Below are 27,383 nucleotides of genomic sequence, written 5' to 3'. Positions count from 1 at the left end.
TTGCCATGGCTTTTGACGCCAGTGTTGCACCCAACTACAGCACCAGAGCAGGCTTATAATCTAGCCCATAAGAAGACACGTGTGGTGATGGAGAGAACATTTGGGGTCATTAAGTCCCGTTTCCGTGCTGTGTTTCTGTCTGGCGGGTTCAGCAGGTACTCTTCAGCTGAAGTTGGTGACATGTTTGTAGGCAGCTGTGTGCTGCATAACATAGCACGGAAGGGAGGATTAGAATTAGATGAAGAAATGCAGCCTGATGATAATGTCCCTGTGGATCCGGTGCAACACCAGGGCCGTGGAACAGCTGTGCATGCACGCCTCATACATGCCTTCTTTTCTAGTATGTCAATTCTATACCCCCATTTTGAGTGGTTGTTTAAAAATGAACTATGTTTGTTGTTCCAGCATTGGTACAGTGATAAGTATTGTCTATTTGTATAGTAAAAAAGATTTTGTGTACTTGTTAGTTCTGTATAGTACATTACAGGCATTACAATACAAAAGAGTGTGCATGCACTTCCAAGACCACATGTGTGTTGTAAACATTACTATGTTAATGAAAGCGACAGTAATGTATGCAGGAGAGGGATACCCCTTTGTGGTAAATGAAGCTCATGCATATGTTACAGTAGTCTTCATGACATGACCATTTTTGGCCATAAATAAGGTTAGCCATTGGTACTGACTGCACACTGTCTTATCTCCTGCAATGCATGTTTGTTGGTGGCACAAAATGTAATCAACACATACGTTTGCATGTGGATTTGGTATTAGGTGATATGGTTATAAATGTTACAATTGTTGGGTTGAGTTGTGACAAAGTCATAGATTTGCTACACGTGTGTTGTGCCACATAGGTTATAAAACCAAGTTCGGAACGGAACAATCATTATACAGTAGTGGTGCTCCAAATTGTTGTGTGATTGTTTTAAACACCTTGCCAGAAGAACACACTCATATAGTCAGCTGATGCTTTTGACAAATTGCTTCACTTTTCCACACATAGTAGTGTGTTCAAAATCTATTTACATCCAAACATTGTACCAAGGTATGTGGTGTGCAAGTACTAACACAACCAGTGCACTATGGAGCCAGATACACATATGTGTTTATAGACACCTAGGTTACACATGATAGTGCACTGTATGTTTGTATGTGATGGTGATTGTACAGCCTCCACATACAAACATATGATCCTAATGTTACACCATGCTAACATGTGTTCAAATAAATATCTGACCAAGTAGTGTACATACATTTTTTGGACAAACATAAAACATAGTCATGTAACTTTTGCATAATGATTTATTGTAATTTACAACATGTAACATAATAACGATATGCACATAATATTGTACCTTTTTCTAAATGTTTGTATGTGTGTTTTGTTTTCAGGATAACACGTCCACATGATGTTCTCTTATCAGCAGAAGCAGCTTTGTGGAGATACATATTTTTGTGTGGTCTTTATGTGTCATTCTAATTGTTTCATGTAAATAAAACTTTTTTAACACAAAACTTTTACTCTATTCATGGTATTTTGTTACACAGACAGCAGTCAATAGTAACAACTACATACCATGTATGTTAAGCTTATTGTTACATTACTAGATTGTAACGTGTTTGTGGAAATAGGCCCTTTTTCCTTTCATTCAAAAGTTGTGGCTCAATACTTCTATGCTGTATAACTGAAATCTTCAGAGCATTTTGTCATTGTGTTTTGTGGCTTCAACTACCAACATACCTTCACACGACAACTTGCACTCTAACTCCTTATAAATGTGCTGACATACACAGACAATTTGTAAATGAAATATTACCTTCATTGTTACATGTGTTAATTACAATCACTTTCAAGGAGAAGTGTAGTGAGAGGTATATGGAATGGTTTTTGAAATGTATGCAAGCAATAAGGCCTGGTGAATGTTGCACATACATTAATGTGAGGATAAGAAGGCCTGAATACGCATCTGTCGTAGAAAAGTATTGCTTATCATCCTAAATGTAAAGCTGATGTTGTGTGTGGTTGGTGCTGTTAATTGGAAACAATCAATTTCCAAAATATGCTAAACTTTTAGAGCTTTTAAGGTACATCCAAAAACCATGCTACAGATACATCTACTTAGACCTCACCTGAAAGTTCTGATGTCACTCCAACAACACATACATTGTTGAATAACTATGTTATTGTCTGGTCAATGCAGATGTTCCTATTCCTCAATGGCTACAAATGCCATAGTCATCCAGGAATTACAGTATAATGGTAACTAGTTTCACACTTTAAAAATTAAACGATTAATGGTACTTGGTGCTTTCAAATAACAGCAAAGGGTGTAGTAGGCAGGAAAGGGGAAGGTCAGCATTGATAATAGTTAGGGCTCAAATCTTTAACCTTTATAAAAAAAAAATGTGAAACCTAGATTATTTTTGGAAATGCCCACAATCTTATTGTGAATGTCCGAAGGTGTCATAGACATCTCACCTGGATGACATATCAAATGTGCTATCACTCAATAAAGGTTTCCTGCATTCAAAAAAAGATGCATTCCATGAGGTTAGGAATAAAAAGTTTCCTAACGTGTTTTGAAATAAGTACTGAATACAAGTCTTACTGTCCAAAATATCTATCAATTATTTATAGCCTTCAAGGGCCACGATTGCAAATGGCATCTTTTTCAGACCCTTTAACATACATGTGTTTTGGACCTAATGTTATGGCACAGTGTATATAGTAAAAACAAAATGTCAGTGTTCACTGGCAAGAATGATTTTTAGCCAGTCACCTCACTAGCTTTCACTTTTCAACACCAATGCAGACTATACCATTGCATACTAGGGAGGCATCTGTTAGTGAAGTTGGAGCTGCCGATATTTGATTCCCCTCTGGCCAGCTCTTGTTCATGTTTCCACCTTGTAACTGCACTAATGTAGTTACTCTGCTCACATCATCCGCTGTAAAGGCTACGACACACCCTCCTCCGTACAGCGTTGGTTGTGTGCGCTGTGTGTTAATTGGCTGCCCAGCCACCAAGGACTACGCAGTGCAGAAGCCGGGCGGGTTGCCATCGGAAGGTCCAACAATCAGAGTCCCTTTCATTGTCAGCTTAGCAAAAGGGGTCCCTGGCAGCTGGCAAGACAATCAACACACAGCGCACACAGCCAGCGCTCTATGGAGGAGGCTGTGTTGTCGAGTTTATGGCGGCTGCTGTGAGCAGAGTAACTGTACGTTACTGCACTTACAAGGTGCAAACACGAAAATGAGGTGCCCAGAGGGAATTAAAAACACTGCAGCTGTAACATCAATAACAGATGCCTCCCTACTATCCAATGGGATAGTCTGCATTGGCCTTGGAAAGTGCAAGCTATTTACTTGACTGGCTGCCTAAAATCCTTATTGCCAGTTACCAATGACCTTTCCATGTGACTATATACTGTGCAATAACATGACTCGCAAAACAAATATGTATGGTAAAGGCTCGGAAAAACATGCTATTCTCAATAGTGGACCTTTAAGTATAATGTTCTGAAAAAAAAGGAGCTTACAGATTAAGGTTTATGCTCCGTAATTCCTAATATGTAGTGTCACTGAGTGCAACAGAAGTGCACACTTTATATAGTTGGTGTCCACTCTGGTGGCTGTGTATATGTTTTTTTACACCTACCATAGTAAGGGTTACGTGTAGGATATGGATAGGTGACTGTAGGTTGTGACTGAGCTCATTAAACATGGATTATAGGTGAAAGGTGTGTGTGTTCATTGAACTTTAATGAATGTCCAATGTTGACTGTATGTATGATAACAAATATGTAAACATCACTAACCACCCTGGTGAAATTACAACAGGGGGAGCGAGCTGGTTACATATGCCTAGGATGTGTTGGTTGATGGAAGTTGTTGGTGCTCTGTGTGGTCTACTTTCAGTGGAAGGGAATTCTGTAAAGGACATGGGGTAGGGGGGTGGGTGGCAGATAAACTATGATAAAAGGGAGAACATCCGTCTTACACAGATCTCACCTGATGTGGTGGCTGATCTACCCTTATGGGTATTATCAGCTTGCTGGCTTGTGTCCCTCTCACACCAGGGCCCAGGTCGGAAGCAGCCTGTTTGTCCTATGGGATCCTGTGGCTTGAAGCTGGATATCCGGCCCAGCGGTGTGGTTTGTAGCAGTTGTTGTCCCAGCACTGGCTGCAACACCACAGCTGCACCCACCTGTGGCCTGTATGGGGCTCACTCCCTTAGCAGGGAGAGTCTCCTTCCTAAAAAGTGAACAATCCACACACTGCTCTTTTCAGATACACCACAGCAGTGTGTGGATTGTTACCTTTTGTGGCCGATGACTCTCCCTGCTAAGGGATTGAGCCCCATACAGGCCACAGGTTGGTGCAGCTGTGGTGTTGCAGCCAGTGCTGGGACAACAACCGCTACAAACCACACAGCTGGGCCGGATATCCAGCTTCAAGCCACAGGATCCCATAGGACAAACAGGCTGCTTCACACATGGGCCCTGGTGTGAGAGGGACACAAGCCAGCAAGCTGATAATACCCATAAGGGCAGATCAGCCACCACATCAGCTGAGATGTGTCTAAGAGGGATGGTCTTCCTTTTTCCTTTTGTTTTATCCAATTAAACATCAACCACCCCATTTCCTTTATAGGTGTGAACAAATCTGTAAGACAGCTAGTAACATGTATCAATCACAACATGCAGCACACATTATTCTGTTGCTCATAATGTTACATTAACATTTGTTTATGAGCTTCTGTTACAAACACAGTGACCATATAATATGTCACACAAGTTAGCTGTAGTCAATGTCCATATGATGTCTAAATGTGCTCAACAAATGTCTGCAACAGCAAGTATTGTAACTGGAACCATTACAAGGAAGTGGAAGATACTTTCCAACATATATGCTCTCATATTGAAGGCCAAGGACCTGTAACCACAAACACTCGTGATTCTCGGGTGCCTTTGGAGTCCTTACATGTTAATTGGCAACTGACATGGCCAACAATTTGAAGAGCAGTAATATACATGGCGCTATAATATATGCCAAACACTGTGTTGACTGTATCCAAGATCTGAACAAAACACACAATTAGCCAGAGAAGGATGTTTGTACAACATTAATCCAATAATAGGAACAGCCTTCATGGTTATATGTTGTGGGCAACAGGATGCCTAACCTCACCGTCAAGCCTGTACATGGTGTGGTTTTAATGACAACAACCATATCATGATGGTAATATGACAGATGTGATCCTGATCCATTACCAATACACTGTGTACACACTGGAATCTGTCCTCAGTGAACAAAGTACTGTACATGTGACACAACGTTTGTTATGGATAGATTAAATATACCTAAGATAGTGTGCCGGATGCAATATTGCATTCGGGATTGTAATCCACAACACACAGGTTAGACATACCATAGGAAAAGTGCACCCTATGTTACTCCTAGGTGTAACCTGTATATATGTCGGTTGCAAAGAAAACATGTATTGTTGTAACCGGAGCACAATCTACTTCAATGTTAATCAATGTTGAACAATTTCCAGCCGTATTAACTCAATATACATTTCATTCACACAGGACAGCATATTACCATGTGTGTATAAGTGTTTGTTATACACTTCAACAACACAGACTAACAGTGTGTGAATGCTACAGGCTATATAGTGGAGTCTGTAGCCTAACTGTGTTAGCTGGACCAGCCAGGATCTTTCAAAATAATATACAATTGTACACACACTGTTGAATATCTGTTGATGTGTTACTAGGTTTGTTTTTGATGAAAGCAAATTACCATGCTATAGTCTTTGCAACTAACGCTATGTTTTTCTGGAGCAAACTTTGGTGGCATCTTTGATATATTACATAGTAATACTGTTTTGAGGATAACCAACCCAACAGACAATAACCAGGTACTTATTAGGTGGATCAGTAAATAATGGCGCACAGCGCCTATGCATAAAAATGGCGCTGCATTAAAAAGATACGCTTATCGCTATTTATCGTTAGTACTGCATAATAATGGCGCACAGGGAAAAAAGAACAAAAACGGCACACACTAACGTTATTTATCAATAGTGGCACACACTAACGTTATTTATCAATAGTGGCACACACTAACGTTGTTTATCAATAGTGCCGTTCATTTGCCAAACAGCAGACGTTATTGCCCACAGTAACGTTATTTATCAATAGCGCCCTACATAAGCCAAACTGCAGACGTTATTTAACTGCAAAACGGTGAATGGATTTAATGTAACACTGGCAAGGTTAGGGTTAGGCATTACTGGGGGGGTCTTAGGGTTAGGCACCATCAGGGAGGTCTTAGGGTTAGGCACCACCAGGGGGGTCTTAGGGTTAGGCACCACCAGGGGGGGGGTCTTAGGGTTAGGCACCACCAGGGAGATCTTAGGGTTAGGCACCACCAGGGGGGGTCTTAGGGTTAGGCACCACCAGGGAGATCTTAGGGTTAGGCACCACCAGGGAGATCTTAGGGTTAGGCACCACCAGGGAGATCTTAGGGTTAGGCACCACCAGGGGGGGTTAGGGATAGGTACAGAGAGGGTTCTTTGTGTTAACGCTAAATAACAATAAGGCTTTAACGCTAAATAACAATAAGGCTTTAATGTTAAATAGCGATAAGCGGCAAACGGATTAGCGGCAACACCGTGTGCCATTATTCGCAGGCGCCATTTTCAGATGGATCCCTTATTAGGAGACCCATACATGGTATGACCTGTGCATATGGCACATAACATTATGACTACTTCAGTCTGTACACCTCCACGTGTCAGTATGATATTGAAATGACAATCTCCAGCTACTGTATGCTATTTTGACGGGTGAAATGTGTTAAAGGAGTTCTTTAGCCAAAAAAGTAGGCAGTTAAAAAATGTGACAGATGACAGGTTTTTGGCCAGTCCATCTTTTTAAGGGGCATTCGCATGGCTTTGTTTGTTTTCAACAGCATTTCCGGAACAGTAGAAAAATGTAAATAACATAATAGTGTGCAAGTGATTCGGGAGGCCAGCTGGTATATTGCTATTTTGATTGGTAAACTGTTATTCAGGAAATGCTGTTTAAAAAGAAGAAAGCCCTGATAATCCCCCTTAAAAAGATGTCCTGGCCCAAAACCGGTCATCTGTCACATTTTTTAACTGCCTACTTTTTTTCAAAAAGAACCCCTTTAAGTAACATAGCATATCTAAAGCACCCGAAAAATAGACCGCACACAATAGCACTTATGTACACATAATGAAGGTATTTGCTCTCTTAATAGCTCCTTTGTAAGTTTTTTTTCATAGTATAAAGTAATAATCCACCAGATACTTAGCTAACTTTTGCTTGCGTGCTATTGGCACTTTCTAATCCAAAACCCACACACATAGAATAATGGCAATGTTGTACTTTCTTACCTACATTACTAATCAGTAGACACTTCCCCGAGGATGTCATCTGCCTCCCTAGAAACACTGACTCATCCCAGACTTACAATATTACTCAGCAAATGTATAAGATCAGACAAATATAGCAGCTTCTGCTCTCTATACAGTTGTGTGGATATTGAACTTTGAATCAAATGTTCAATAGCACGCAGAAGAACACTATGTATAGCATCAAGCCTTTGCATAAGGTCATGACGGTGCTGTTTTTGTGCTTCATGGAACTGTTCACTTTGCGTTTTATCAAACAAATATTGCTCTTTGCCTGCTGCTCTAGTTCTACAAATTAGTTTAGGATTTTTCCTTACTTCACCACTAGGTGGAGGTGTGTAATAATCTAGTGTCTGTTGTGTGTGTTCTTCATTAGTAACCTGTGTAAGTTGACTACCGGTTTGTTGTGTGTTTTGAGTCAGGGATGTTTATGTGCCGCTCTGCTCAGCATCATTACCATGTACAAGCATTAGGTTATCATCTTCATTTTTGTCATCGAGTTCACAGATGAGGTCTGATAATGGATGTACATCACTGTCTGAAGGATCAGAAGATATTATGTCGTTGTCTGGCGTAGGAAATGTTGACTCGTTGTCAATATTCTCTACAATACACACAATATACTATTCAATTGCATTGTGACTAATAACATATACTGTATAGCACAGTGCATAAACATGCAACACAGGTATAATTGTTCTTACTAACAAATATTACAGTAAACTTTAAAATGTACATATCAGTTTGTGGCAATTATTAATATATAAATAGACTTCACACACAATCTACATAATGTAGACTTTAATGTACATTGCCATGACATTAATGGCAGCCTCTAGCGTGGGCCGAGAGAGGACATGGACCCCTTAACTATTTACTCTTTCCCCTCAAACAGGTGTGGCAGGAGGGAGAGAATGGGAGATAGAAGAGGAAGCTGTGTGGACAGGGGGGGAAGGGGGGCCATTCCCCCACCCCACCCCACACCTGGGTGCTCCCCCTGTCACTCATTTTCCCCATCAGATAGCGCCTGCCAGCACCATATAAACACTTTGTTCTTCCCAGGGCGGGAGAACAAGACATCTGTGCACAAGTGCCAGTACTCTGGTCTACTGTAGAGCAGAGTAGCGGCGCTCAGATCTGTTACTCTCTCAGCCAGGTGCAGGAAGTGTTATTCCGCTGCTGGCAGGCGCTATCTGATGGGGCAAGCAAGAGACAGGGAGGGCCAAGGTGAGAGAGGGGGGGGGGGGGGGGGTTAATGGCTCCCCTTCCCCAATGGCCACACAGCTTGCTCTTCTCTCGGCCATTCTCTAGCTCCTGCCACCACACCTGAGGACATCGATACCCCTGGCTATAGTGGGGGAGGGTATGTCCTGACCATATCTACTGGGGACACCTATAGACCTGGCAACATATACCCCTGCCTACATATACTGGGCACATATACACCTGCCTACATATGGTGGGTACACCTAAACACCTTCCTAAATATATTGCGGACAGAGAGACCATTCTGTCATTATCTGCATTTATGTTGTGTTTAGGCATTTTGTGTGGGGGTGGGGGGGGATGTAAACTCATTACCTGGTATAACTACAGTACAGTTATCCCCGTTCACATGCCGTCATGACAAGGGCCATTTGTTTTCCACAAATGCCCATATTATTGATGGCACCTTCACATTTGTGACTGCCTCCTGATATGTGGCTGCCTACAACCAGCCCTAATGACATCCGTAATGCTAGATAATGGGAGTGTTTAACATGGTCATAATGTAATTCTGTTGGTAGCACTTTTTCTGAACTAACTAAATTACTGTGGCGAGTATAAGCTTACATTTATGGAATTGTCATGATATATGTATGTGCATAGTTTTATTGCTTTGGATGTCCTCAGCTATGCCCATGAAAGATGCTTGTGAAGTTTATACATTGCACTTTAGCACAATACATTACACACCACTAAATACACATATTTCAGTCGAAATGTATCAGTTATGTACGTTTTTTTTGCGTGAACGAATCCAACCCTCCTTTAATGCCTGGAATTGAGTCTGGATCTATTAGTGCACGTAGCTTCTCTTCATATGCTTTATAACGGAAAATTGAATACTTACCTACCGGTAATTTTCCTTTCCTGATGCATCCATGGCAGCACTAATGGGTAGTAGTCCCGCCCCCTACCCCCTATAGGACAGGTAACTAGATAAATTAAAGGTAGGCCTACTCCACCCTGTCTAATATTTCGGACTTGCCAAGACGTGGGTGGGTCCCACGTGCTGCCATGGATGCATCAGGAAAGGAAAATTACCGGTAGGTAAGTATTCAATTTTCCGTTTTCCTTATGCCTCCATGGCAGCACTAATGGGATTTAACTAGCGATGAGAAAGAATAACATAGGGAGGGAGAGTCTGATTGCAAGTGCACACAAAAAAAAAAACCAATTTATTAGCCTAATTAGCTTGGAAGAAATAAGGAAAAATATAATTAAGGACAGGCTGACAACACTGTCCTTCCAAATGTAACAGAAGAATTGGCTGCAGGATCCACTTTGTAGTGCTGTATGAAGGTGTGAATAGTTTTCCAGTTCGCCGCTTGGCAAATCTGGTTCGCCGACACTTTGGAGTAGGCGGCCCAAGATGTCGAGACGGACCTCGTCGAGTGTGCCCTTAGCTCGGTTGGAGGTTCTAGACTGATAGCTTTGTAAGCAGTTTGTATTGCTTTTACAATCCATGACGCGATTGTTCTTGGCGATGCAGCTTGACCCTTTCTATATCCAGCCGGTATAATAAAAAGGTTCTCAGTCTTACGAAGATCCGTTGTTATCTCCAGATATCGTTTTAGTATGCGTCCTACGTCCAAAGTGTGCAAAGATTGTGACTCCTCGTCTTGGAAAGTGGGGAGAGTCCAGTCTTGATTAAAGTGGTAATAGGTAGCCACTTTCGGGATGAAATTTTGCATGGGTCTAATGACCACTCTGTCAGAAAAAAAGCAAAGGTAAGGTTCCTTTGTTCCAATAGCTCCAAGCTCAGAGACTCTGCGTGCAGATGACAGGGCTGTTAGAAAGATTGCTTTCAAGGTGACGTGCCACAGGGAGGCCTCCTCCAGAGGTTCGAAAGGGGAGGTTCTCAAGGCCTCTAGTACAAGCGGTAAATCCCAGGCAGGGAATATGGTCTTCCTTGGGGGTCTAATTTTTATCACTCCTTTCAAAAACTGGATTACCAATGGGTTCAGTGCCCACCTTACGCCTGTCAGGGCAGATAAAGCAGTTACTTGTACTTTAAGTGATGAATAACCTAATTCTTTTTCAAGACCTGTCTGAAGAAATTCTAACAGTTGATGAACCTCTGGCTGTTTAGGATCAAAATTTCTTGTCTTTGCAAAAGATATGAATCTTTCCCAAATGCGATGGTACGTTTTATTTGTAGTAGTCTTTCGTGACCGCAAGATCGTATTGATCACACTTTGAGAGCAGCCTGCATTTTTTAACCTTTGCCCTTCAAGAGCCACGCCATTAAATGAAGTCTGCTGGGATCCGGATGATGTACTGGGCCTTGCATTAGGAGATCCGGAGTCACTGGCAATTTCCACGGTGGTAGCACCTTCAGTTGCCACAGGAGGGGAAACCAGGGACGATAGTTCCAGAATGGTATAATCGCGATTAAGGTTATGCTCTCCTGTTCCAGTCTCCTGAGTAGTCTGTGGATCATGGGTATCGGGGGGAACACATACCCCAAAGTAAATGTCCATGTTGCTGTTATGGCATCCGTGTCCTCCGCTTGGTGACAATAGGTCCTGGAGAAAAAGCGTCTGCACTTGGTGTTCTGAATTGTCGCCATAAGGTCTATTTCTGGGGTTCCCCATTTCCTGCAGAGTTTGTGGTACATTCTCTGATTGAGGACCCATTCGTTGTTGTTGATCGAAGTTCGACTGAGATAGTCTGCCATCCTGTTCTCCGTCCCTGGAATATACATGGCTTGTAAACTTGTTAGATGCGATTCCGCAAACTGCATGATTAATGCCGTCTGTTGTAGTAAGCGGAGGCTGTGTGTACCCCCCTGTTTGTTGATATAAGCAACCGCCGTTCTGTTGTCGGTCTTCACCAGTACTGCTTTGTTGGCTATTTGATCGGAGAACGCTTGTAAGGCCTGTAGTATGGCTTTCAACTCCAGAATGTTCGCTGGGTTCTGTGCTGTTTCCTGATTCCATGTCCCCTGGACCACTTGTGTTGATAGATGAGCTCCCCACCCCTTGGAGCTTGCATCCGTCGTGATCAGAAGAGGTTTTTCTTTCTGGATCGATTGGTGTCTGTCCAGGTTGTTCAAGTCCAGCCACCAATACAAACTGTTCTTCATTGTTGGTGTTATTTGGATGCACTGTGCGAGATTCGACTTCCGCCACTGGGTTAAGAAACCCCATTGGAAGGGTCTGGAGTGCCACTGTGCCCACTTCACCATGGGGATTGTTGAGGTTAGCAGACCGAGTAGGCTCAAACACTGTCTCGCTTTCAAGTGACTGCAGGACATGAATTCTTGTACTCTTTGAAGAATTTTCATTTTCTTTTCCTCTGGTAGGCGCACCGCATTGTGGAGTGTCTGGAACCTGGCACCTAGGTATACCATGTCTTGGGTTGGTAGTAACTGGCTCTTCCGCCAGCTGATTAGCCACCCGTGTTGTTGTAGAGTCTCTATCAGTAGATCCCTGTGCTGGACTATCATTAGCGGGTCTTGCGCAAGCAGGATGATGTCGTCCAGGTAGTGGTAAATTCTCAGGTTCCTCAGACGAAGAGCTGCTACTACTTGAACTAGTATTTTCGTAAAGGTTCTTGGGGCTGTACTGATGCCGAAGGGCAGACAAGTAAATTGCAAATGTAAGTCTCCTATCGCGAACCTTAGAAATTTTTGGAAGCTTTGGCGTATGGGAATGTGAAAATATGCGTCCTCTAAATCTATGGACAACATCCAGTCTGCTATTCTTACTGCTTGGATTGTGGACTGGAGTGACTCCATCTCGAAACGCGGAAGCGCTATGAAGCTGTTCAGTGTTCGAAGATCCAACACCGGTCTTAGGTCGCCCGTCTTTTTTACTACGAAGAATAGTGGGGAGTAAATCCCTGTTCCTCTCTCCTGCAGGGGAACGGGGACCACGGCTCTCTTTGTCAGCAGTTCCTCTATGTATACTGTGAGGATGTTCTTTTTGTCTCGTGATGTCGGTATTTGTGAGGGAATAAAGAGTGTTTTTGGTGGTTCTTGTTTGAAGGACCATTTGTGGCCTCTTGATACTGTTCTTACCACCCATCTGTTCAAACAGTTCTCCGCCCAGATGTGTCGAAAAGATCGAAGTCTGCCCCCCACTGGACACAAGTGGGCGAGCGCACCATCAAAAGCTCTTGGGGGTACTCCCTGAAGTGCTGGAAGTTCTCTGTTTGTTTAGCTTGCTTAACGTCGCCTGGCCCCCTTGCCATGTCTTCCTATAGTCTTTGTTCGGTCTATAATTTTTAGAGTTTCTGAATCTCGACTGCTGAGTCTTCGGTTGTTGTGATGGATAGGATCTCCTCGGTCTTCTGTCACTCGGTATTAACCCAGACTTACCCCCGGTCACTCTGGATATGGCTTTGTCCATCTGTTCGCCGAAGAGACTTTTGCCATTGAACGGTATCTTGCACCAGTTCTGCTTTGAGTTCTGATCTGCCGACCAGGATCTCAGCCACAGGGCGCGTCTCGCTGTCACAGAAGTTAACATGGCCCTTGCCGTGGAACGGATGATGTCCACGGAGGCCTCCCCCAGGAAATCTGCTGTTAATTTAAACTCTTGAAGGGCGTCTATCAGTGTTTCTTTGTCAGCATCTTCCATAATGGCTATCTCCAGATTACTTGTCCAGGCAGCCACTGCCTTCGCTACCGACGTAAGTGCTATGGCTGGTTTCATGGCGCCTCCTGAGGATGTATATGACTTCTTTAGATCCATGTCCATTTTTCTGTCGATCGTATCTCTGAAAGATATTGCGTCGTCCAGTGGCAAAGTTACATGTTTTGCGAGTCTGATGACAGACGCATCTACTGCTGGTGGTTTGTCGAAGATTTCCACTCTTTCCTCGCGTAGGGGATAGAGTTTTGCCAGTCTATTAGTCATAGCGATTCTTTTTTCAGCTTTTTGCCATTCATCTTGTATTACTTCGCTAATTTCATCCATAAATGGAAAAGCCGTGCACGATTTCTTGAGGTGTTTATAATAAGTCTTCTTTTTCTTTTTATCGCTCTCACTGTTAGGAATATGGTCATACCACTTCTTGCCTGCTGGTGGCAGCATCGTGTTGAACCCTGAACTTCCTTTATTCCACCAGCAGGTGGCTCTAGAGACTTTGCAGGACCTGAACTTTCCTTGTTCCACCACTGGGTGGCTCTATGCTGGCTGGAAACCGCTCTGCCACTGCAAGGGTTGCTCTCTATGGACTTTGCTTGTCGATCATGCTGCAGGTGTGTCCTCCTTATTTAAGAGCCCTGCAAGGAGCAACCTTTGCCAGAACTTTGTGCTCGCTAGCTGGAGTATCTGGACAACCCTGGTTCTCTGGTATTCTGTATTTCTGTATCTGTTATCCTGTTACTGAACCTTGATTCTGTCTGACCTCGTTTACTGCCTGCTCCTTTTGTACCGTGATTGCTCGATTGTTGCCGACTTATGCTTTGTTCTGACTGTGATTTTGTGCCTGCCTTCTTGTACTGCGATTGGTGTATATATTGTATATATTTGTCCTGTGTATATATATCCTGTATATATTTAGTTAGATAGATAGATAGGGTTTTGGGGGTTTTGCACCTTGCTTTGGTTGTATGGTGTGTATGTATGTGGTGGTTGCGTTCTTGTATATAGTTGCCACCATATTCTCTGATTGCTGTACATAGTTGTTATGCATGCTGCTGCATTGAAATTGCATAATACTGTATGCACAATTGTAAATAAACCTTCCTGCATAGTATATTCCTGTCTCAGTGTCTGTGTTGCTGCAAACTGCAATTAATCTCAGTTTCTCCGTTCAGGCTCATGACAGAAGTTCTGGCCAATTACTGATTGCTGCAGCTACACTGTATACTGAGTTATCTGTCAGAATGAATCTACAAGATCTTGATTACTATGCATTTTTGGCTGAGGAATCTGAGCAAGAATGCCGCACTTTCTTTGCTGATTATCCTAGGGAAGATCTGCTGAAGTTAATTAGCCAGGTTTATGGACTTGTTAAGGATGGATCGTTTGATTCACAGGATTTTGAATGCATAATCAAAATCTGGTATGATCTTGCGTTCCCTACAGTTTCTGATGGGTATTTACCACCTTACGATTTGCATAAAATTGAAGCCTTGATTAATTTGTTAGAAGATGATCAAGTGGGTTTTTTTGATTATTACAACAACAAGGATAAACAAACTGTGCAAACATGCATTAACTCTCTGCAATCCTTGATCAATCAAGGCCTATGCAAATCTGGAAAGGCTTCACATGTATTGTCTGCTTGGCAGAAAGTGTTATCTCCCAGCTCCAGATCTCATGCCCTGCCTGTAAGAAATAAATTGGAATTTATATTTAATTCTGATCAAATTGAACATTTATTTGATTATTTGAGGAGGGACAGGCAGAGGTTTGTTGAATATTATACCAATCAAGAAGAGGAATTTATAAGGGCCTGTATGTGTGCGACTCAGTCTCTGAATGTGCAAAAACTCTGCAAGTGTGAATCAGCTGCAAAGCTACTTGATGCCTGGTCTGAGATTCTGTCCTCTCATTTTCACTCTCTTCCTCCTGTTAACCCTTCATATACATCGAACCATGTCCAATACTCACAGCCTGCAACAGTTGAACAATTTGTACCTACATTACCAGTAATAACTAAATCTGTGTATTATGACTTGCCTGTCTCTACTGACCAGAAGAAATGCGCTACTAAGCAAACGGCCATCAGATCTACACCTTGGTCCTCACAGTTGCCAGTATCTGCATTAAAGTCTGTCCCAGTGCTGAGGAAACCAAAACGCAAATACTTCCCTACAGCCTCTATTGCTCCTGTACAGCCTCCATCCGCCTCATCTCCTGTGCAGCCTCCATCCGCCTCATCTCCTGTGCAGCCTCCATCCGCCTCATCTCCTGTGCAGCCTCCATCCGCCTCATCTCCTGTGCAGCCTCCATCCGCCTCATCTCCTGTGCAGCCTCCATCCGCCTCATCTCCTGTGCAGCCTCCAGTCGCTTCATCTCCTGTGCAGCCTCCAGTCGCTTCATCTCCTGTGCAGCCTCCAGTCGCTTCATCTCCTGTGCAGCCTCCAGTCGCTTCATCTCCTGTGCAGCCTCCAGTCGCTTCATCTCCTGTGCAGCCTCCAGTCGCTTCATCTCCTGTGCAGCCTCCAGTCGCTTCATCTCCTGTGCAGCCTCCAGTCGCTTCATCTCCTGTGCAGCCTCCAGTCGCTTCATCTCCTGTGCAGCCTCCAGTCGCTTCATCTCCTGTGCAGCCTCCAGCCGATTCCAGTCATGTGCAGACTCCATGCAGATCGGTGCAGACTCCATGCAGCTCCATACAGACTCCAGTTGATTTTTGTCCTCAGCAATCTCCAGTCAGTCCTGAGCAGTTCCTCGCCTTTCTTTGTGGACTTTTTCATGGACTAGATTTGCTGACTATGGGTCAGCCCGACAGGCCTGCAGAGCCCCAGCATGTTCATCCTGCAGTATCCAGTCCTGCAATCCAGCCCGCAAAGTGTTGCATCCAGCCCGCAGAGTGTTGCATCCAGCCCGCAGAGTGTTGCATCCAGCCCGCAGAGTGTTGCATCCAGCCCGCAGAGTGTTGCATCCAGCCCGCAGAGTGTTGCATCCAGCCCGCAGAGTGTTGCATCCAGCCCGCAGAGTGTTGCATCCAGCCCGCAGAGTGTTGCATCCAGCCCGCAGAGTGTTGCATCCAGCCCGCAGAGTGTTGCATCCAGCCCGCAGAGTGTTGCATCCAGCCCGCAGAGTGTTGCATCCAGCCCGCAGAACTTTGCTCCTTGCCCGCAGAACTTTGCTCCTTGCCCGCAGAACTTTGCTCCTTGCCCGCAGAACTTTGCTCCTTGCCCGCAGAACTTTGCTCCTTGCCCGCAGAACTTTGCTCCTTGCCCGCAGAACTTTGCTCCTTGCCCGCAGAACTTTGCTCCTTGCCCGCAGAACTTTGCTCCTTGCCCGCAGAACTTTGCTCCTTGCCCGCAGAACTTTGCTCCTTGCCCGCAGAACTTTGCTCCTTGCCCGCAGAACTTTGCTCCTTGCCTGCAGAACTTTGCTCCTTGCCTGCAGAACTTTGCTCCTTGCCTGCAGAACTTTGCTCCTTGTTCGCACAGACTGTATTGGGATCTCAGCCAACGGTCCAGCCAAGCGCTCAGCCAACGGTCCAGCCAAGCGCTCAGCCAACGGTCCAGCCAAGCGCTCAGCCAACGGTCCAGCCAAGCGCTCAGCCAACGGTCCAGCCAAGCGCTCAGCCAACGGTCCAGCCAAGCGCTCAACCAACGGTCCAGCCAAGCGCTCAACCAACGGTCCAGCCAAGCGCTCAACCAACGGTCCAGCCAAGCGCTCAACCAACGGTCCAGCCAAGCGCTCAACCAACGGTCCAGCCAAGCGCTCAACCAACGGTCCAGCCAAGCGCTCAACCAACGGTCCAGCCAAGCGCTCAACCAACGGTCCAGCCAAGCGCTCAACCAACGGTCCAGCCAAGCGCTCAACCAACGGTCCAGCCAAGCGCTCAACCAACGGTCCAGCCAAGCGCTCAACCAACGGTCCAGCCAAGCGCTCAACCAACGGTCCAGCCAAGCGCTCAACCAACGGTCCAGCCAAGCGCTCAACCAACGGTCCAGCCAAGCGCTCAACCAACGGTCCAGCCAAGCGCTCAACCAACGGTCCAGCCAAGCGCTCAACCAAAGGTCCAGCCAAGCGCTCAACCAAAGGTCCAGATCCATGAGGTTACACAGACTGCTGCTGCTGCTGCTCAGCCACCACAGACTGCTGCTGCTGCTGCTGCTCAGCCACCACAGACTGCTGCTGCTGCTGCTGCTCAGCCACCACAGACTGCTGCTGCTGCTCAGCCACCACAGACTGCTGCTGCTGCTCAGCCACCACAGACTGCTGCTGCTGCTCAGCCACCACAGACTGCTGCTGCTGCTGCTGCTCAGCCACCACAGACTGCTGCTGCTGCTGCTGCTCAGCCACCACAGACTGCTGCTGCTGCTGCTGCTCAGCCACCACAGACTGCTGCTGCTGCTGCTGCTGCTCAGCCACCACAGACTGCTGCTGCTGCTGCTGCTGCTCAGCCACCACAGACTGCTGCTGCTGCTGCTGCTCAGCCACCACAGACTGTTGCTGCTGCTGCTGCTGCTCAGCCACCACAGACTGTTGCTGCTGCTGCTGCTCAGCCACCACAGACTGTTGCTGCTGCTGCTGCTCAGCCACCACAGACTGCTGCTGCTGCTGCTCAGCCACCACAGACTGCTGCTGCTGCTCAGCCACCACAGACTGCTGCTGCTGCTCAGCCACCACAGGCTGCTGCTGCTCAGCCACCACAGGCTGCTGCTGCTCAGCCACCACAGGCTGCTGCTGCTCAGCCACCACAGGCTGCTGCTGCTCAGCCACCACAGACTGCTGCTGCTCAGCCACCACAGACTGCTGCTGCTCAGCCACCACAGACTGCTGCTGCTCAGCCACCACAGACTCCTGCTGCTCAGCCACCACAGACTCCTGCTGCTCAGCCACCACAGACTCCTGCTGCTCAGCCACCACAGACTCCTGCTGCTCAGCCACCACAGACTCCTGCTGCTCAGCCACCACAGACTCCTGCTGCTCAGCCACCACAGACTCCTGCTGCTCAGCCACCACAGACTCCTGCTGCTCAGCCACCACAGACTCCTGCTGCTCAGCCACCACAGACTCCTGCTGCTGCTGTGGTCCAGCCACTACAGACTCCTCCTGCTGCTGTTGTGGTCCAGCCACTACAGACTCCTGCTGCTTTTGCCGGCCAGCCACTACAGACTCCTGCTGCTGCTGCTGTCCAGTTACCTCAATCTGTTGCTGATCTTCCTCCAGATGGTTTCCTGTCCATTGCCCCGACTGATGGTTTCCTGTCTTCTTTCCAGCCTGATGTCTGCCAGTCCACTGCCAAGCTACCTCCTGAACCTGCTCTTCCTCTTGATGGCACCCAGTCTACGGCTAATTCTTGCCACTTCACTGCCATGCCTAAGGTCTACCAGCCTGATATTTGCTTGAGTGAGGACCTGCCTATTGCCTGACAGGGCACTTTCCTACCTGATGTCTACCAGGCCACTGCTTTGCCTGGTGCTTTGTATGATATATGCCAGTTTACCATGCTGTCTGATGCCTACCAGCCTGGTGTTCTTCTTGATGTCTTTTGTCTCCAGTTCCTAATTCAGCATCCTGAGATACAAAGTGAAAAATTTAATTTTTTGTTTCCCTCCCTGCCCACCCAGTGTTGGCATAAATTGTCAACCTTCCTGTATGATTTCCTGTCTGCCGCCTCTTGGGATCCTGGCGGTAGTGGTATATGGTCTTATTGGAGCGTCCTGAGGCCGCTCCTTAAGGGGGGGGTTATGTTAGGAATATGGTCATACCACTTCTTGCCTGCTGGTGGCAGCATCGTGTTGAACCCTGAACTTCCTTTATTCCACCAGCAGGTGGCTCTAGAGACTTTGCAGGACCTGAACTTTCCTTGTTCCACCACTGGGTGGCTCTATGCTGGCTGGAAACCGCTCTGCCACTGCAAGGGTTGCTCTCTATGGACTTTGCTTGTCGATCATGCTGCAGGTGTGTCCTCCTTATTTAAGAGCCCTGCAAGGAGCAACCTTTGCCAGAACTTTGTGCTCGCTAGCTGGAGTATCTGGACAACCCTGGTTCTCTGGTATTCTGTATTTCTGTATCTGTTATCCTGTTACTGAACCTTGATTCTGTCTGACCTCGTTTACTGCCTGCTCCTTTTGTACCGTGATTGCTCGATTGTTGCCGACTTATGCTTTGTTCTGACTGTGATTTTGTGCCTGCCTTCTTGTACTGCGATTGGTGTATATATTGTATATATTTGTCCTGTGTATATATATCCTGTATATATTTAGTTAGATAGATAGATAGGGTTTTGGGGGTTTTGCACCTTGCTTTGGTTGTATGGTGTGTATGTATGTGGTGGTTGCGTTCTTGTATATAGTTGCCACCATATTCTCTGATTGCTGTACATAGTTGTTATGCATGCTGCTGCATTGAAATTGCATAATACTGTATGCACAATTGTAAATAAACCTTCCTGCATAGTATATTCCTGTCTCAGTGTCTGTGTTGCTGCAAACTGCAATCAATCTCAGTTTCTCCGTTCAGGCTCATGACACTCACATTCCTCTTCGGAGTCATCTTCCCACTCTATGGCTTGTCTTACTGCGTTGACATAGGGTTCCACCAGTGCAAAGTTAAACCCTAGAGTACCTTCTTCTTTGTCCGTCTCTCCTGACTGCTGGGAGGTCGATGGAGTCGGTTCAGTGGGTATAGCTGTCTGCGGAAGAGTTGATATGTATTGTGACATTGATTCTTGTACTGCCTGTCGGATAAGGTCCGAGACTTCTACTGGTGGTTGATCTTTCCTGGAAATGTGGCCCAAGCAATCAGCGCACACTAGCTTTCCTGGGAGTGTGTCTTCTCCACATGCCCAACAATGTTTAGGAGGATGCTTGTCATGACGTTCTTTAGGCGACTTGCTTTTGGAACGATGTTTCCGTTTAGCAGAAGCCTTCCTTGGAGCTTGAGGTTGACTGCTTTGTTCTGCGATGGGGCTGTCGGGAGACAAATGAATGTCTTATTATCTTCGCACTCTTTTCCTACATAAAGTAAAAAGCCTACCTTAAGTGCAGTCTCACCTATCAGTCTGTTGCAGGTCTATGACGGGCACAGATGGGTCCATGATCCAGGAAGTATTCAAGTGTCACTGCCCAAAGAGAACAGATAAAACACTAGCCTTAACACAGTGTGCACAAACCTCACTGAGGGAAAAATAGGATGCCCAGCAAAACCCCTGGTTCCTACCTTTTGCGGAGAGAAGTACCCACTCAGAGTCCTGGCAAGTGGCAGAGCGTGTCCACGTCCTCCCTGCGCTCCTGGGAACTGCGGACGCCGACTCTGCCATCTTGCCTGCTAAAGTAGGCCACTCCGGCCCTTCCCTGAAGCTTCCTCCTTCCTCTCAGCCGTATCGAGGCTTGGAACGCACAGCAGGCAGCGCCGCAACGCGTACTTCCGCCTTCCTGTTCGCGTGGAGCGCAACCCGGAAGTGACGTGCGCGCGTGTCAGGCAGACTCCCGGAAGCCGGAGCGCGGCTCCCCGATCAATCTAGGGGACCCAGAGACCCTGACCAGCGTTTAGCCGGTAACCATAAAGCGCCAACCTGCTAAGGAAGCTATTAGCCTCCCACCCGACAGCCCAGCAGTGTATGGCGAGCGACCCCCAAGACCAGCAGAATGGGGTCATGCACGGAGAACCCTAATTAGGGCCTGTATGCCACATCAGGAGAGGCCAACCTGACGAAATACTGATAGGTAAGAGTGCACTTGCCTGGTTACTCTGTCGAGGCTTGAGGACGAAAAAATTAGACAGGGTGGAGTAGGCCTACCTTTAATTTATCTAGTTACCTGTCCTATAGGGGGTAGGGGGCGGGACTACTACCCATTAGTGCTGCCATGGAGGCATAAGGAAAATACATTTCACAGCGACCACCGTTTTTTTTTCTGCAAAAACAATAACAGCATTTAAAATGACACTCTTGATACACCATTGTTTGGATATACACTGTCGGCATATCAATATAGAGAAAAGACCGTAATGATGTTTCACATTCTATTCATACACAACAGTAACTACAATTACTAGTCTACTCTCTTTAATTGCTGTATTGTTTTGTTGTTATGACTCATTGTTGAAATTATGATTTCACAGTCATTCACCCGTTAAGTAAGCATAGTAGCTGATGATTCAAACCAGATGCACAAGGGGCATGCTTGCCCTTTAAAGTGAGGCAGAGATGAAGCACCCTCATGTATGTTAGCATATAGATCAGTGTGAACATTACAGAAAAAAACTACCATGTTTTCATTGTGATTGTGCACTGCACAGCTTGTTTGTGTGGTTAAAGTTCCAAACTCATCAACTCAGCATTCTGTCTGGCTTTGCTATAATAGCTCAGCTATAATGATTCCTGAGCAGAGCCAGCAGGGGGAAGGCTTTAACTTGAAAAGACATGAGAGAACACAGATTGAGCTATAAATATTCCTGATCAAATCCACAATTAATGGTCAGTCGTGATTATTAGCAGGCCGCATTCTAACAAAGCTGTGCAGTGCAAAATGAAACAGAGCAAGGTAGGTGTTTTCTGCAAAGTTACCAGTGATATATATGTTCAAAGACATGAGTGTGATTTGTCTCTGGTTCCCTTTTACACACATCATCTTGTAAACAAATAGCTACAATGATTGTTCAGCAGTACTAGAATGCATAGTCAGTCATGGTTTGTCAGAGGCCTGGCCAAATACAAAAATTACAGTGATAAATGGTACACACACGAGGATTGATGAAGCATATAAACTTCACTATGACATATATAATATCAATCATTAGGGACCTTTGTGTATAGTTCACTTAGAATGCTCATGACTTTGTGTACCTTTGTTTATGTTCATCCGACATCTTTTTACGAACATCACGTTTGAGGTCTTGAAATCGCTTCTTCACATTAACGACATCTCTTTTGCACACCCCCACACTATTAACAGCTTCCAATATTGACAACCATTGGTCACGTCTCCATGAACTGTCTGTGCTTGCCTTCTTCACCCCTATAAGTCGGTCATATAAAGGGACCAATTCCTCCACCAATTTCATGTTCTCAGCACTTGTGAATCTAGCTTTACGGCAGTCTTTTTTGTTGTCTTTCTTGCCGTTCACATCTTCAGCAGAACTTAAGTCAGTCGAGGTTTGGATTGTCACTCTGTTAACTTGTGGAGGTACAGGTCTCTTCTTCGGAGGAATGTGGGATAATTGAGTGAGGCTAAGGTTTTTTTTTGGTGGCCTCAGGCCGGCACTGTTTTTGGCCACCATATTTTTTTTGCTCAATTCCTCCCCACCAAACCATTCATTTTCATCATTAGTGTTCTTTTCTCCCTGTGTGTAAAGAATCAGACAAGGTCAAATTGGAAATGGAGACATCATTAGTGAGTAAAGAACAACATAATATTCAAAGCACAAAGACTTTGTAGATGAACAATAAAAGAATAAGAATTTACAATGAAACAGACCAAAAAAACCCTCAGATTAAAGGACTTCTATATAGATAGAGAGAGACAGATAGAGAGAGAGAGAGAGAGAGAGAGAGACACAGACAGAGAGACAGAGAGAGAGAGAGACACAGAAAGAGAGAGACACAGAGACAGAGAGAGAGAGAGAGAGAGAGAGAGAGAGAAACAAAGAAAGGAAGAAAGAAAGAAAGAAAGACAGAAAGAGAGAGAGACACAGAGAGATATGTAAATATCACTAATCCACCAGCCGGATGTGAATTGTGTTATTGACTAATCATGTTGGTTATTAACATTCCTAATACAATCCTCAACTGAACATTCAGTCTTGGCTTTCAGAAGATGTATAGAAGCAACGTCTGTGTTATGTGTTGTATGTGAAAGAACAAGGCTGCCCCCTTGTGGCACTGGGCACTAATCATTCTTGGCACAGCATTATAGTAAAGTCTGAGGCAACGCTGAGTGGCAAAGTTAATTATGCATGCTTTTTAAAAAGCTGAACATTCCATGACAACAATACACAGCAGGGTAGATGTATTGTAAAATCTCCCCAAAGACATATATAATACAATACATGAGGGTGCTCCATATCTGATCGACGTGAAATATATTCAGATGAGGGTATGCAAATATCGCTCCACTTACTGTGTACTTGGTTATTTGTTGCTATTAGGGTATTGATTTCAAATAGTAATGAGGCATAGCTTCATTTGTGAACTATGTGTGTAATCTGAACATAACAAAGGGATGTTGGGTCAAAGATGTTGCCATTCAGTGATGATAGTATTGACATGTACCTCATTATCCAGATCATACACAGGCTTGCGTGGCACTTTTTTGGAACGTTGCAGTACTTCTTGGGTGACACTTATATCTTCCTTTCTTTTTTTTGAAAGTACATAACTTTTAGATGTAGGATGCATCTTTGTCTGTAATGTGTTCAAAAATAAAATGACATAGCTATCACAAATCAATCCATTCTACATGCAACATATAAATAACTGCCATATTTGGACAATATTCCCAACCTTCTTTCATGTGTCACATACAATGGCTTAACATCCGAACACAGAATGGACATGTTAGACAGGAGTGTAATAACCTTATAAACACTCCTTGTTTGAACTTACAGCTCACAAGCCATATAGAAATTATGTGGCAACATTACATGAATGTTGGACATGAAAAAATAATGTGATTTACCATTAAGACCACTTCAATCATGTACTGGCTAATTATATGTCATGTTTCAAGGATTCATAATGACATCATCACAGCTCGGGTAGTAGATTAATTGATAGAAACCCCCCAAAAAATACCTTTGTAATGTTCATTTTTAACACACTAAATGTGCGTTTGTGGGGTCATGGCCATTTGCAAACATGTGTGTCACATGTATAAATGTGTGCTAGTTTGAATAGACATTGAGTACTACATGGCCTCTGAAAAGATGTAAAGGCCTGTATGGGTTGTAAAGCCATATGTGTTAGGGCCATGTGACACACATACATGTCAACACATATAATTAGAGTGATAACACAACTAGTGCTATGTGCCACAAGATTACAAATAGTCACCTTACCATTTAATACTGACATTATGTACATTCTGAGGATCTCGACGTCTTTTCAACATGCCAAGGCGCTTTGAGGTATTTGGAACATCAGATTCGTCATCACTGAGTAGAATGTTTTTAATTTTCTGTACAAAAAAACCCACCAATTCACATAAATACATATAACGATATGTCCATACATGTAACATGCACACATTTGACAACAACATCCTCAGTAAATCAAACACTTCACATAACAATATGTACATCATGCACGTGACATCAGTTGACCCTTGACCATAGTGTTGATCATGAAAGCACATATGTAGTATACTAATAGACATTTTTATGAAGTGTCCATGCCTATGCCACTGGACACAGAGGCACAAATTCTGTATAGGTAGTGTCATGACTACTCCCCCCTCCCTCCAATGTAGGTAAGCAGATAACTCCATTAAGGGAGCACTTTACCAAGCTCCAATTTATGTAGAGCTAGGCAGGTCACCTTGACAATGCAACATCCGTCAGTTAACACTCATTTCTCTGGTAATTTCCAGTGAAAACACATTTTTTTTCCCCTCCGTTGCCAACATTGGGCACTGTTCATGTGTCCCTCCAATCCGAGTCTCACACATCACCCCCTCAGCATGTTACAAGCGCAAGTCACGGTGAAACAGGAAGCTTCGACTTGTCTGGAGATGACCAGAGATGTGGTGGACTGGCAGATGCTATTCCACTTCCTCCACTTCCTACGTTGTAGTCCTGCCCATGTCTGTAACTGCCACACACAATGCCAACATGCACAGACACCAGGGGGGCCACTGCACAGGCTGACAGCACTGGACCGTGCTCAAAAACTTCATTCTATACCTGCACTACAACATCTGCAAGCTTGGAAATGCTGTAGCAGTAAAGGCAGCTGTTTGGCTTACCTTGTCCCTGCGCTGCCCTAGGCCAGGGCCTACGTAACCTTCTCCTAAATGAGGGTCGGAGTTTAGTTACACAAGGCCAAACCACAAATGAAATACCATATCACCATCACTATTCACATAATTACAGAACAATATAATGCTATACACTATAGCATTACACATGTCATTTCAGTTAATTTGTCTACTTTAAAATAGCTAAACTACTATCAATAACATATTTAAGTGACAAATGAATGGCTGGACCAAGACATTCTATGTTCCTGCCACATTTCTGAACACTCATCCTTTAGAGACAAAATGTCACCCTAAATATTCTATCCACAAGTACAAGCAATGTACAAATAACAAATACTATACCCGTTTCTGCAGCTTCTTATTGATGCGACATTGCAATTGGCTTGACGGGAACGAATGGTGCATAACATCCTCCTGAGGACCAACAATAATACACATCATCAGATACACAACAAACACCTATGTGCATCACATAAATAAACATTAGACATAATGATATGATCACTTACATCAGTCTTAGATTCCGATACTTCAACCTCAGACCCTACATTAAGATTATGAGCCTGGAAACAGCAGAAAAAACTACAATGCTAACCATGGTGACATGTTCAACCTGCACACAATACTATGTTCCTAAATATATGGGGGGGGGGGGGGGAAAGGGAGAGAGAGAGAGAGACAGACACAGACAGACAGAGAGAGACATACACAGAGAGAGAGAGAGAGAGAGAGAGAGAGAGAGAGAGAGACAGAGAGATAGACAAAGAGACACACAGACAGAGAGAGAGAGAGAGAGAGAGAGAGAGAGAGACACACACACACAGACAGACAGAGAGAGAGAGAATGTAAGAGAGAGAGAGTGTAAGAGAGAGTGTAAGAGAGAGAGTGAGAAAGAGAGAGTGAGAAAGAGAAAGGGAGCGAGACACCGAAAGACAAAGACAGACAGAGACAGACACAGACAGACAGACACAGACAGACACAGACAAAGAGTGAAAGAGAGAGACAGAGTCATAAAGAGACAGAGTGAGAGACAGACACACAAAGAAAATAACCAAACAAAGAGAGAGAGAGAGAGAGAGAGAGAGAGAGAGATAGAGAGAGAGACAGACAGAGAGAGAGAGAAAGAGATATACAGAGAGAGAGAGAGACAGAGAGATATACAAAAAGAGAGAGAGACAAAGACAGAGAGAAAGAGAGAGAGAGAGACAAAGACAGAGAGAGAGAGAGAGAGAGAGAGAGAGAGAGAGAGAGAGAGAGAGAGAGAGAGAGAGAGAGAGAGAAAGAAAGAGAGAGAGAGAGAGAGAGAGAGAGAGAGAGAGAGAGAGACAGAGAGAGAGAGAGAGAGAGAGAGAGACAGAGACAGAGACAGAGACAGAGAGAGAGATACAGAAAGTGAACGGCAAACAGAACGAAAAATGAAGAGAGTCTGCGATATATAAACACACATTTACATGTGAAATACAACATTTTGGCGCACATACTAATTAAAAGTACGCATCCACGCACATGCAATCTAATTACATACTCCCCCAAACTCCCCTGCCACAATACAACCAGCGCCCCAGTGAAAGGCACAGCTAGGAGCTGCAGCTCTGCCTCTCAGCACGTCTGTCAGGGCGGAACAACGCCTCTCCACCGCACTTCGCAGTCTTCCTTCACTGAGAGGGGCGGGGGAGAGGCAGAGTTCCACCGAGGATCGACGCACATGGAGCCAGAGCTGCAGATCATAGGCCTGCCTACAAGAAATGACAAATCCACGACCACAAAAGTCTTCTGTTTTGCAGGGGTCAGTGAGAGTGGATTTAGAAAAAATACTATGGAGGTGATGATGCGTTCTCAATATGCCTAGCATGATAAACACATATTTCGAATAACATATACATTTCTGATGTCCAAAATTACATCTAACAGCCATACAACGAACATTACATCAAACATATGTACTTATGTGGCCCAAATCAGAGAGCTTCTTTAGCTCCTTCTGCGACATATCCACGCACACGACAGAGTGTAGGCCTCAAATACACAGATGCGTCACAGCTCACACAGATTTCCACAGGAAATATCCGAGTAACTCCCCAACTAAAAAACAAAACAAAAACCAA

The 27,383-nt window shown here is 44.8% G+C and overlaps 1 long non-coding RNA gene across 1 annotated transcript; it reads right to left on the bottom strand.

Moving 5' to 3' along the window:
* Positions 1–22,559: 22,559 nt before the first annotated feature.
* Positions 22,560–25,672, bottom strand: LOC137541517 (uncharacterized). The gene is made up of 4 exons (XR_011025186.1): positions 25,621–25,672; positions 24,373–24,477; positions 23,574–23,705; positions 22,560–22,645 (listed from the first exon to the last, which is right to left on the bottom strand). It is a non-coding gene; the product is annotated as an uncharacterized lncRNA (long non-coding RNA).
* Between the last annotated feature and the right edge of the window lie 1,711 nt (positions 25,673–27,383).

Source organism: Hyperolius riggenbachi, chromosome 12, assembly GCF_040937935.1.
Source record: "Hyperolius riggenbachi isolate aHypRig1 chromosome 12, aHypRig1.pri, whole genome shotgun sequence".
NCBI classification, from domain to species: domain Eukaryota; kingdom Metazoa; phylum Chordata; class Amphibia; order Anura; family Hyperoliidae; genus Hyperolius; species Hyperolius riggenbachi.
The sequence above is the reverse complement of the archived record's forward strand: the minus strand, read 5'-3'. Positions and strand labels throughout refer to the sequence as shown.